We start from the raw sequence: 12,248 nt of genomic DNA on the forward strand, positions 1-12,248 counted from the left end.
AAGAATACTGGACTGACAACAATTTTCCGTTTGGGTGTTATTCTGCACAAAATGCACACATGGGTTTTTTTTCCACAGAAAACAGCATTTTCTGTGCACGAAGGAGCATTGTCTGTACAGAAATTATGACTAGGGATATTTCTTACAAAATTAGCAGATGGTTCATTCAGAGTGAAAACAGAATTTTCTGCACAGAAAATGCTTTTTCCTGTAAAGTAAACACTATTTTCTGCAAATCAACAATCTGCAAAATTTGCACAGAATGTTCCAAATTGTCAAGAGGCTTCAAAAACTACACAGCTTTCTTTCTGTCTTTCTTGCAGCAGCAAAAAATTGCTAGAACTGTTTGTTGCTTCCTTCAAAAAGAAAATTAGTGAATTATATTCTGTTTCATATGATTTGGATCCAGGACATTTGAAAGATGTTGGGGTTGAACAGACCACCCGGATAGAGCAGCGTCCCACCAGCCCTTTCGGGTCAGGGCTGCAGCAACCACACACTGTGGCCCCGATACAGCAGTTTACCACTCTAAAAAGAAGCAGCAAAATGCCACTCCTTTTTAGAATGGTATAAAGCAACCCTTGCTGCTGTGGTGGTGGCTTTTCAGCATTTCTTCAGCACAGCATGTCTAAACACTGTGCCAAAGAAATGGTGTGACACCACCTGTTGTCTGGTCGGGCATGTGGCAAGACATTGGCATCTGGGCAGAGTCAGGGCATGTGGCATACAGTTGCCGTGCCGCCCACTCCACTCCAATGCCTGTGTTTTATGCTGGTCTGTTTAGCCCCAGTATCTCCTTCAGTGAACCCATTTGAGCTCTATGATCAGCAGGAGAGCCTTTTCTTTCTGTGCCTCCACCATCTCAGGCCTGTTTGCTGAAAACAAGGGAGACAGCTATCTCTGTGTCTACTCCCAGACTTTAGGACTCCCTCCCTAGGGAGGCCAAGGACGTTTCACAAGAAAACAATGTTAAAATACTCTGTTGAGGGAAACTGCCTTGGATGGGCTTCTAACAGTGTCCTGAACTGTGTAGTTTGTTTGCAGTCTTTTAGTGAATTTTAATGTTTTCAACATTATAAATAGTTTGCTTCAAAAATAGCTTCTGTTTTTATATTTAAATGACATTTTTGTATAATATTTAATCTGTATTGTTTTCAGTAAGTTGTAACCTATTTTGAGTCTCACTATATGGTGAAAAGGGGTGAGATATAAATGAATAAAATGATGATATTGATGATAGCCAGGAAAAAAAATATTGTCTCTTTTGTCCCATTCACTGATGTTTGTATTGCACATTTCATTACATATGTGACACATACATCACACACACACACACACACACGAACACACAAGATACATATTTGTGATATCGACATACAGTATGCATGTTCAGTATCTGCAATAGGCACTGTACTACCCCAGAGGTTTTTCCCCAATTATTTTAAGACAAACAGAAAGGAAAAACATTCACAACTTGAATGCTGTGGGGTCGAAAAGCAACCTAGATTTATGTATGCTTTCTAGAGCCCTTGGATGAATATAGCCCAGTGTGCATCAGATTTACAGTGTTTTATTTGTATCTCCAATGTATCCTTATTTCAGAAGAAAAAATGTAGTCCCAGGAAGAACAGCACTATGTATGCAGTTGTAAACTCATCTCAGATTTGACATTGTACCACACATTCACATCCCCCTGAATGATGGAATATTTAAGCTGACAGGTCTGATATGGTGACAGGCAGACAAGTCCAGGGGCATCTCTTTTTTTCTACAGTAGGTCACCTTCCACTGCACTTCTTTGACAGTTGGTACACTAACTTTGCCACTAGTTCTTCCTTATAAATTCCAATAATGTTTTAAGTCAGTTTTCCTCTATCAATTTTTTTAAATGAACAGGACCATTTTATCCCATTTCATTTTATTTCAATAATGGCCCACAGTGGTGACAGTTTTCTGTCTGACTGGAGATGTGCTTTTGATTCATCATAGCCTGACTCCAATAATAACTAAAGCAATAGCTAGCATGTCACTTGAAATAGAGTTTAAATTGTGTTGGGTGGGATGTAACTCAGTGAATGTGAACATTCTGGTCTCTTGTATTTCTCTCATTCCTTGACATCTGGCTTTGGAGCCCATGCTGTGTTTTTCATAGTTAACTCAAGGGTTTGGGGTATTGAAATTAATCTTTGTCATGATACAGAACATTCAAGGCATCTCACAGATAAAATCATCATCATCATACAAAAACAATTAAAATCAACTAGCTAAAAAAAGTTTAAAATGACATAAAACATACAAAAGTTTAAAAAGAAAGCTTTACCAGATAAAACTGAATGTATGAGAACCATCTATTGTGAGGGAAACCAAAGGAAACCAGCTACTAGTTGGTTCTATTAGTCTTTCACCCCTATACCCAGTTGGACAACCAATTTGAACATGACACTGCCACAGACCTCCATCAAAGTATCATCTGGCTTTGCTCAACCCAGTCCCAGTTTACTATCTTTCAGGACCTAGCACACATGCTCATACCCCATCTCCCCAACAGGGTGGTGCACCCTCTGTTGGATGGCAAAAACAGGATCCCACCATTGATGGTCATTCATGAAGCTGATGGCCAGACAGCGAGCAACCCAGTTATTGGTTTTCTTTCAGAGCTCAGATGGTTCACCCAGAGATTTGAGGAAGATATCAAGTAGTGATGCCTGCCTCACCTGATCCCACACTAGGTTGCCCCCCTCTTGGTCCATTCCAGGTTCAACTGAGTTTAAATATGTTCTAGTTTACATAAAGTGACCCTTATTCAATCCAGTCCTCTGTGTCTGATTTTGTTATTTCATGGCTGGTATCAGCAGAATTTCACCATGAAATGGTTTCTTCCAGCAGGGGCAGAAAAAGCTACTCTTTATGGAATCTACTCTGATACAATTTTAACAGCATATGGAAAACTAGACATCCATATATCCAGCAATTTCAACAGGTAGAAGTATCCTCTTTTTCAGTTACATACTATATACTAAAAAAGAGAAAGTCCATATGTCTGCCCCTGACAATTATATTTCATCAGGACCACTTAAAATTTGACAGAATGTTTTGTTGTTGTTGTCATCCAAAATGTAGTGCCAAGATTCAATGGGGGTGAGGGACTTGTCAGTAGTAGAAAAGAGAAAGAAGGCAAGCAGGGCATCCTTCGGTCTCATCTTCACCAAGCTGCACATATACAGCTCCTTCAGCTTACTCATATGTTACTTGAACACTCATTCAGATTTTTTTTTTTAATTTTAATGCAATATGGAAATGCAGTGGAATGGACCTATGTGAAACTAGCACAAAATAGAAATAAATTCATCCATCTATCCATAATTTCAAGGATATTTGGAATAGTGGAAGACTGTTCTGGCAGCTATATACTGCTCAGGAAGTAACTGTACAAACATATGGACAGTCTTGAGCCATCAGGTTCATGCTGGGTGGAAGATTCTGCAAATTGTAATTAAAATATTCCCCACTACAACACACACTCCAAAAGTTGATTAGAGCCAAATATTGACAGTAAAATAACAGTTGTATATTTGTGGCACTTTACAGACCTCTCAAAAGGGTGGTCTGTCAGTGCCCATGTTTGCTGCACAAAGGAGCCACAGAGGACAAACCGCACGGCTCCTCCGCACAGCAAAAAGCCGCAAAAAGCAGCTTCTTCTTGTGGTGCGGTTATGACACCGCAAGGCACCAATGGCACACTTGCGGCATCATAACCGCACCACGACGTGCGGACGCTCATCAAAATGGCAGCGCCCATGTGTATAGGGCGCCGCCATTTTGTACGTACTAGGTACGTACTAGGTACATACTAGGATGCCCTTTCCTAACCCTAGTACATACCTAGTACATACTATTGGAGTGTCTGGAACGCGCCATAGCTTCCAAGAGCCTGACGGTTTTTAAAGAAAGGAAACAATATGATGATCATTGAGTCCACATAAATTTCAGACTCTAATGTTCAAGCTGGTGGCTGACAAGGTGTAAGGGCCTGTTGTACAGCATTAAAAATCATCCACTCAAAAGATAATAGGGTTGTAGATATGGTGCTTGATTAACAGTCATAAGTCTAATTTTCTATGTTATAATAAATTAAATTCATGCTCTGTGTTGCTTCATTAATAATAAGATGTGGCAAAACATTGAGATATATGTTTAGTGCTAATGCTGCATAGTCTTGTTGTATCTAGGGATTTTTCTTGGCCCTTTGGGATATTTGTATGTGTTTAATATGTTAGTTTTTATTTTAAAAAATACATGAGTAATTAGAGCAAATGAAATTTCCAATGACCCAAACCCATGTCTTCCGTTACTACTGTACATTTAGCAGCTGGAGCTGTCCTTCTCAAAGAGATAAGTGTTGAAAACTCATGCACTATGTTGTTAAAGGCACACGGCCATCGAAGCTCTAAAGGCACATCCAGCAGTCCCAATGGATTTAGATTTTATTCAACTTATCTCTGGTACTACTGAGGGATTGCCACTAAGTAGAGTTCAGCTTGGACTAGTGTGCTTGAATACAACTAGCAATTGCTCTGCACAATTCAGGATCAGATTGCTCACTATCAGAGGGATAAAGAACAATCCCACCCTCTCTATATATTTCCTTACCTTATTTATTGATTCGTGTCCTCCTTTCCCATGTGACATGTGACTTATGCAACTCACTTTCTTAACTCACATATGGAAAAGAAACTCAATGGATTGATATATCTGTCCATACATAGTTTACATCTCTAGGGAATGCAACAAGTTTTATCTCAGAAATAAATAAATTCCTGTTGTTTGAGATGAGTTTTACTGTGGGGGAATGTACACAAAACCATGTGAACATTTTAGAAATGATACTGAAAATGTATGTATTTGGAAAATGTCCATGAAGGGTGGGTTTACACTGGCCAGAATACTTCATGTTGTTCCCAAAGTATTCAGGCCCCTAAGCTGCTCTGAATTCTGCCCATTACCTCTGCATTCCAGAGTGACACTGGGTGGTATTTATACATATCCCACAGTGCTGCCCCATGCTGTTGCTGCTGGTGTGGATTACTTCCTATGAGGTAAAACACAAGGTGCCTAGGTTGATCACATAGCTAGGCACCTCACTGTGATCTCAAAGAGAGTCACATGTACCAGTAGTGGCACTTCTGGGCATCACAGCTGGACACTGAAAAAAAATTGTCTAGATTTGCTCCAGAGTGTTTCAGATTTTCCTAGAATATCCAGAGAAAATGGTTAAGTAAAAAAAAAAAAAAAACAAACAAATAAAACCTCACCCCAAATTGGCAGTGATCGGGACATAACAATGTTCTGAATAATTTGCAAACTGCAGAGTTTTTAACCATCTGATGTCTTATTTCACAGATATTTCAGGGCAAAAAGAGTCACAGGGGCTTGACATACCGCCCTGAAAGGGCGGGCTGGAGGTGCCCATTTTTGCTGCTGAAGGACGGCGCAGCAGCCAAACCACACAACGTCCCTCAGCACCAAAAAGAACCCACTAAAAGCAGGTTCTGTTTAGTTTCCACGGTGGACGCCATGAGTGCACCATTGGCCCACTGTCACGCATCAATGATGCAAATGCAGCACCGTGACATGTGAATGCTGCGCTGCACTTGCATCATCATGGTGGCCCCCATGTGGACAGGAGGCCACCATGATAGTGCCACCACTGCATGCTAGGGCTTGGGAGAGTGCAGATATTCCACACTCCTGAGCCCTAATTTTGGCCCCAGGCCACTGCAAGCCAGCAGTCTGTACTGGGCCACTGTTTTCTCCAGATGTGTGATAAATGTGGCCAGCAGATTCTCACTGTCCACAGATGTGGAACCCAGGCTGGGAGGGTGGGATAGCAGGACCATTCTCACCAGGAAGCAATGAGTCCCCAAGAGACATCTGGAAGGTTTGAATAGTGTGATTGCCTTTTTTTTTTTTTTTTTTAAGGCTGCTACATTTGTGCACATAGCCACCAATAATTATATCAACTTGCCTGGTATATTTTACTTGCACTTCTGCACACCTGCAGAAATACATGTGTGCGCAACCTTGATGTCTAGGAAAAAGAAGTAAATAATACAGAAGTAAATATATATGTGTTTCATGTGACCAAAAATAATTCAAGGAAGCTCACAATTTTATATAGGTGTTGACTTCTGAAAGGGGGAATGTGTGGCCACTTTATCTGAATTTGCTCTGAATAGCACTGATGTCACTTTTAACAGTATATACAAGGTTCAAGGTTGTTGTGAATCTGGAAAATCTGGGACACTTCAGATTTTACTGTATATGTAGACAACTTCCTGTTTTTTCAGATATATTTTTTAAATCACTGTGATTCAACAGACACTCTGGAAATCACACTTTAAGATGCAGCATATTTAGTTTCCTCCCATTTTTATCTTACTTAGAATAGCTTCATACAGGGACCACAAAAGCTACATACATAATTTCTGGTTCAATTAGTGAATCAGAGCTTTATTTACTTTCACATTTGTTTTGGTCTACTCTGAATCAAAATGAGAGAAATTACAATACCTATGTGTTTCTGTAGAAGCTGAATATTCACTGTGCCTTGATTGGCTCTCTACAGAAATAAAAACATGATCAGGCTTCCACAAGCCACAAATGCCAGGGTACTTCAGACATAATTATAGTAGATGCTGAAACATACAATTATATACCAAGTAATTAGTAGGCTATTACTGAGTAAAAACAAAAAAGCAACAAGAAGCAAGAAATGCAAACCCTTAGCTCTGGGCTTTTCACAATACAAGGAACAGGGTAGAATAAGAAATAAAAACATATCTACAAACTCTACAGTGAAACAGAAAATGGAAATAACGGGAAAGAAAATATAAACGTGGACATATTCTCAGTTTCATTTACATAGTTGTTCGTGTAATGCTTAGAATTTTTACCTTTTTATCATTTTTATAGATTGTTAATATTGGAGGGATTCTAATTTTTTTTAAAAAAAATCATCTCTCTATTAACTTTGACTATCATTATACTTGAGAATTTTGTTTTCCTTGTGAGATGGATGAATCTATTCAGAAGTAATTTCCATATAATTCAATGGCTCTTATTTGGAGGCACGGTAAGTATAGGACTGTGACTAACAGCTGCAATGCCAAACATCTTTCCCATTTAGTGTAAATTATTTTGAGGATCCATGCAGACTATATTTATTAATTCAAAACATTTCTGCCTTTCAATATAAAATGTTTAAGGTTGCATTAGTCAACCAACCTAATAGTGAAGAAACTTTGAATTGAAAACCATTAAAATTTATGTAGAAATCATGAAAGGCCCATTTCAAATTGTTTGTCTGGTACTTTAAAAAAAATAACAAATTTCAGATCTGATGAAAAGAATCAGGCCTAGGATTATTAGTACCTCTAAAAACAGCTAAGATTCTTCTACACTCTACTGACAGATTTCCAGACTTGGCTGTTTTCATAGTTACTGCTGAATATAGAGATTTACAAAACCTATTTTAATGTTTACCATTGTGTTGTTCAAACTGTAAACTGAGATGTGAACTGTGGTTAGTTCAAATAACACTGTTTCACTAACTATACTGTGAAGTTGTTTACTTTCATTTAATTATTGTTAAAGTTAATCCTAGTTTGGGTGACCAAGCTAGATACAGTTAAACTAAAATGGTCTGTATCTTCCCACAGAAAGTGTGTGTGTTTGCCTTCAAGTCATTTCTGACTTATGCTGACCCTAAGGTGAACCTATCACACATTTTCTTGGCAAGTTTCTTTAGATGGGATTTGCCATTACCATCTCTGGGGCTGAGAGAGTGTGATTTACATAAGGTTACCCACTGCATTTTTATGACTGAATGGGGATTCGAAAACAGTGCAGTCAATGGCTTTCTAATATTCATTCTTGTGGTTCTCAGCTATGGTGTCCATTTCCTATAAATCAGAATCTCAAATTGTTTCAAGTCATTTTTGGATAAACAAATGGCATAAAACTATAACTTTATACAACATTATATATTGTTATATATAATATGATATATAATATTAATTCTCTGATATTAAATTATAATTTTGATCTCAAAACAGAAGACAATGAAGCAAGGTTATTAACTTACAAACAATAATAATTTCAACACTATGGCAGACTTAGTTTGGGTGTTATTATTTTTATTTTATTTTCCTCCAATAAACACCAGAAACTGGGCAGAAGGACAGGTTGTTCTCTTCCATATCGATGAAACTGGTTTCCATGGGAACCTTATTCACATGACAGTCTTCAAAAATATTCTCTGCTTTCCAGGTGACATTTTAGTAATTCCAAAAGTATTAATATTGCAGGTGGACATGAAGTATATGACATAGCAGTCAGTGTGTGTGAACAGAAACCAACCAAACCCAATTCTGATTGTTCACCCTTTTAACTCTGTACTTCTGAAAGTTCACCAGTTGGTTCCGAGAGATGGCCCAAAAGTTTCTTTCAGCTAAATGAGTTTATGATGTGTCCAATATGAACCGTATGTGACTGCAGTAAAAAAAGAAAATGAGTTTCAGAATAATACATAATAATTTGCCCATACACTTGAGGGATTGCTTTACTTTCATGCATTACAGATTTGCAAGCAATTTCGCTGCTGCCGTCTGAGACTGCCTTACAAACTACTGGCAGCTAATTGAGATAGAAACATAGCAACATATCTGAATTGCTTTCCTGAAATATAGTAACTGGTGAACCTTGCTATCTTGATTAATACATTAATTATAAAGCAGGTGTTAGTGGACTGTGTTAATGGGCTTTTTGAAAGGTCAAGAAGGTTTTTTCACTGCCATCTCTTCCCCTCTGATTATTGAATATTTCACAGCTCTTCCATTTGAATACCTCTGCAGCAGATTAGCATCTTTCCCAAGTGGAAATAGGAGACACTTTCCTTCCTCCCATCTTTCATTTGCAATTGTCAGATAAAAGGTGAATGTGAAACAAAGGCATACTGTAACTTGTCAGAAGGGAAACTGTTCAACAGAAAGACAAAATAAAAACTGAGAGCTATCACCTGGGTGATTCTTGGCTGTTATGTTATAATTCTAACAACATGTGTTTATCTGTTCTGACTGCATATCTCCCTGACCCCACCTCACCCCAAAAGGAGTTCGTGTGATGGAAAATCATTCTGGCTAGTATTACGAATGCATGCATGCATGCATGTTCCACCCACACACTATGCTTGCAAGTACTAATCGATTTATATGTTTTATATTTTTCATGTGTAACATATCTTTCTGCCCCTTTAACATCATACAATTTATGTTTCTAACCATATATGTCTGTTTATTTTAAGATATTTGAATATATCCAAAGGTGTAGCTAGAGGGTGGAGGTGGAGAATGGGATGATACCATTGCTTCTGAATAAGAAAATAAGAATTATGCCCCTCCACAATGAAATTTTCAGTCGATCATTTAGAAATGCAGTTTGGAATCCAGAGAAAAGGGGGATAATAATAATAATAATAATAATAATAATAATAATAATAATAATAATTTATTTGTATACCGCCCTCTGGCAAACCAATCCGGGCGGTTAACAACAGTAAAATATAAAATATGACAATTAAAAACACTTTATCCCTCCCCCCCTTAAGACAGTATTAAATAGTATAACATATTAAAAATACAATATCAAGGATAAAAACAGCAATTAAAACTAAAAACCCTGATATCCCTCTGTTGATCCTCAACCATCTCTAAGATGGGGCCACGGGAGGAATGAGGGAATCAGGGAACCTGGGAACCTGGGCCGGGATGGTTAATCTGGAAAGGCCTGCCGGAAGAGATCCGTCTTGACCGCTTTTTTAAAGCTGTCTAATGATGTTAGGCAAAGTTATTGAGGGAATGCAAACACAGAAAATATTATAGCTCTGGGTGTGAATTATTTTCAGTGTCTCATTCCTTGCAATGCTAGAAAATTAGAGACTGAAAGAAAATTTGATTGGGAAAACAGAACTCCTAGAGGAATAATAGAAAAGGGGTCTCATGCTGCCTAAGATTAACGAAGTAGCAGACAGGCATGCCTTCTTGGTTAGACAGTTTTCAGGTGGAGTCTCACCGCTAAAAATGCCTTTACTGTGTTTAATACCCTCGTCATTTCATAGCAGATTGATTGGAATAAAAGCATCAGCTGATGGGGACAAAATATGTCATTTACCTATTTATTTCATGGCACTTCATTTAGCTACAAGTGTCAGCATAATGGAACCAAGGAGGTAAAGGAACATGCCAAATGAGAAAACGGTTCCCATCCCTGTGGTAGGGGAATAAAACATTCAAAGTAGGTTGTTCCAGCTAGAATAGCACCATCCATAATTGAAAGTCAGGAGTTTATCAGACAAGGGAAATTGGAAGTATAATCCAATGGCAATCTGAACGCAATCATGGGTTTAACGTTATTGCGTGATAAACTACCACACGCAAATTTGGGCAATGGGAAGTCAGTCCAAGCACAATCATGGGGTTTCACGTTATTACGTGATAGACTACCTCACGCAAATTCGGACATTGACAATCTATTTTCGGGCAATGGGAAGCCAGTTCGAATGCAATTTGCATTCACGTAAATTCGCTGAACTAGCGACTTCACGTAAATGCATTCTTGCCCCACTTTCTTTTCATTCGAAATTAAGAGAAATTCCTCAGATGTGATAAAGTCATCAGAGATAACAACCAAGTACAATTGGACCTTGCTATCTGTGGGGGATCCATTCCAGACCACCCTGTGGATACCAAAGAATGCAGGATATCAATTCCCATTGTCCCTAATGGTGGTCAACATGTGCATACCCGCTAGTACAACTGTGTGCATGCACTGCCATTAGGAACGATGGGGCTTGCCATCCACAGATGCTTAAATCCATGGATGGCAAGTCTGCAGATAATGAGCCCCCGCTGTATTATAACTATAAAACTAGATTGTGTAGGTAAAAGAATATCAAAACCAAAGCACCAGCCAGATTTGTCCTTGTTATGGCAAAGAAAGCCTTATCTTGAATGCTATCCTAAATGAGGCTGCAGAACACCTAGCCAACAAACTCTGCCATTTTGTACTTACTCATAACTACCTCACTTTTGAAAATTGTATCTCCAAGTCAGGGACACTGCCATAGGCAATCACATGACACCATAACATGCAAACATTTTCATGGCTGACCTGGCACAACACTTCCTCAGAATATGAACCCCAAAACTTCTCCTCCTATGACTTCTTGATAACATCTTTGTAATTTGGCCATATGGAATGCAATCACTTGAGATGATCCACTAGAATTTCAGAAACTATCACCCTAACATATATCTGAGCATGGAACAATCCAAACAACAAATTCACTTTCTTGACAATATGTGAAATTGCACAATGGACCTCTAAGTACCACACTCTACTGAAATACCACTGATTGCTACACATATTTACATGTCTCCAGTTTTCACCTAGAACTCACTATCAAATCTATTGTTTACAGCCAAGCCCTCTGATACAACCACATCAGCTTAAATCCACAAGACAGAGACTCAAAACTCTTGAATTTACAACAGGAATTTTTCAAGTTACAATACCAACATAAGGAAGTAAAGAAATAAATTAACAAGGCAAGTTTAAAACCCAAGAACCATTTACTATAAGAGAGAAGAAAACATACAAATGACATAGAGCCCCTGGTGGTCACCTACTGTCTCCAGCTGACACCATTCAAACACACCATCAATGAGCTACAACTACTACTGAAGAATAACACAGCCCTCCAGATCTGAAACAACTAATCACAGCAGAATACATAATTTGGATGGTAATACAGGAACAAAAACCTGCTATAAACTCAGATGCCAACTCTGTCCCTAAGTCTACTCTGGGAGCAATATTCAGGAGTCAATACCATCACTCACAATATCAAGGTACATTTATTTGCTCTTCCTCCAATGTGATATATACTATCCTGTGCCAGCAGTGCCCCTCTACAATGTACCCTCTACATTGTACAAACAGGACAATCTCTATACATGAGGATTAAAGGACACAAATCTGCCATTAGAAAATGGCAGTACCCAGTAACCAGTTACAGAACTTTTGAACCTTCCTGGACCTACATAAAGGGATGTATAAGTTCCAGTCCTTGAACAAGGAAGTTACAAAGGAAGTTTTTTGTGGGTTTTTCGGGCTATGTGGCCATGTTCCAG

This window comes from Sceloporus undulatus, chromosome 4 (assembly GCF_019175285.1).
Source record: "Sceloporus undulatus isolate JIND9_A2432 ecotype Alabama chromosome 4, SceUnd_v1.1, whole genome shotgun sequence".
Taxonomy (NCBI): domain Eukaryota; kingdom Metazoa; phylum Chordata; class Lepidosauria; order Squamata; family Phrynosomatidae; genus Sceloporus; species Sceloporus undulatus.